Source organism: Propithecus coquereli, unplaced genomic scaffold (assembly GCF_000956105.1).
Source record: "Propithecus coquereli isolate 6110/MARCELLA unplaced genomic scaffold, Pcoq_1.0 Scaffold2, whole genome shotgun sequence".
NCBI classification, from domain to species: domain Eukaryota; kingdom Metazoa; phylum Chordata; class Mammalia; order Primates; family Indriidae; genus Propithecus; species Propithecus coquereli.
In genome coordinates this window covers 16,244,083-16,245,858 of record NW_012144966.1, presented here as the reverse complement: position 1 = coordinate 16,245,858, position 1,776 = coordinate 16,244,083, and the positions used below count along the sequence as shown (strand labels likewise).

At 34.5% G+C, this 1,776-nt stretch overlaps 1 protein-coding gene across 1 annotated transcript in view; it reads left to right on the top strand.

Moving 5' to 3' along the window:
- Nucleotides 1-1,776, top strand: part of CNBD1 (cyclic nucleotide binding domain containing 1) — a 359,205-nt gene that overhangs the window by 279,835 nt on the left and 77,594 nt on the right. The window lies entirely within an intron of this gene.

Here is a 1,776-nt window from a genome sequence, read left to right as displayed (position 1 = left end):
GGTATTGCTAAAAATCAGAGAAATTTGAGTCAATGTTGACTTTCAGAATGGGGGAGTGAGGACCCCTATAAAGCTTTGCCTTCATAACAACAATGAAATGTTAGAAAATATTGTCAAAATTAAATTTTTCAAAACTCTGAAAATCAAATGCTTGCAATAATGAGAGTAGCATTTGTTCAAGAAAAGCAAGAGAATTTTGGTAAGGAAAGCAGAGTTTGTGGCTTTTTATATTGACTTGTTTTAATCCTCCTTTTAATTCTTATTAATCCTTATTTAATCTTCCTCTCTCTGTGATAGCCTTGAACAACAGTAGCTGTGAAAACCAACAGCCTTGCAGACACTGGAGGGGGCACACTGGTTAGGAGCTCCTCCCAAAGCCCCACTCCCAGAGCATTGTCACAATGTGATTTGACTGGCAACTCCCTAGAAAAGCCTTGTTTGCAGGGTACCATTATTATTTGACCCTAAGGAAGAGGAAAAATTTATTTCTAGAGTTGCTATATTATATTATCTAAAATGTTTCATTTTTAACAAAAATTACAAGATGTGCGAAGAAACGGCAAAGTATGTGCCATATGCAGAAAACGAAAGCAGGTAGCAGCAATCGATATCCAGGGTATTCAAATGCTGGACTTAATAGACAAAGATTCTAAATCAAATATTATGAATAGGTTCAAAAAACTACACGAAATCATATCTAAAGAATTAAAGAGAAGCATGACAACATAGAATTAGCTCATCAGCAAAAGTTGGGGGCATATTTGTTCAAGGCATTTATGGATATCTCTGAACAATTATAAGATGACTACTAAGCTAAATGAACAGAGATTTAGGTGGCTGCATTTACTACAGGGTATATAGACTTTACAGAATTAGAGGAAAGTAGGACAATGGTGTCTTAACACATACAGAATACCAGTGAAAAGATAGAAACTGCCAAAATTTTAAAAAGAGAGATTCCAGAATTGAAAAGGATAGTAACTAAAATTAAAAGATCAATAGAGGGGTTCGACAACAGATTTGAGCTTTCAGAAGGAAGGATCAGCAGACTTGAAGATTCATCAAATGAAATTATCTAGCTGGTGGAACAGAAAGAAAAAAGAATGAAAAATATGAATGGAGCCTCAGAGACCTATGGGATACCCATCAAGTAAGTATACCAGCATACACATAATGGAATCCCAGAAGGAGAGGAGGGAGAAAAAGGGCAGAGGTATTTGAAGCAAGAATGGCTCAAACCTTCCCAACCTGATGAAAAATATCAATCAACTCACCCAAGAAGCTCAATGAACTCTAAGTAGTATAAACACAAAGAACTCCACACTTAAAAGCATCATTGTCAAATTTTCAAATTAGAAGGAAAATAGAATATTGAAAGCAGCAAGGGAGAACAATGCACACTGTGAAAGAAACCCTCAAAAAGAATGAAATGACTTCTCATAACATTTAAAGTGCTGAAAGAAATAAATGAAATAGAGAATGGAAAATGAATAGAGAAAAAAGTTAGTTCTTTCGAAAGATCAACAACATGGATAAAATTTTACCTAGGATGTCTAAGAAAAAAAAGAGAGAAGACACAAATTACTAAAATGAGAAATGAAAGAGAGGCCATTAGTACTGGTCTTGCAGAAATAAAAAAAGATAAGGGAACCCTATGAGCAACTCTGTGCCAACAATGATGTAATTTAGACTTGAAGGACACACTCCTAGAAAAAGACAAATAAGCAAAACTGACTAAATAGGAAAAACAAATTCTTAATAAATTTATACAAGGGA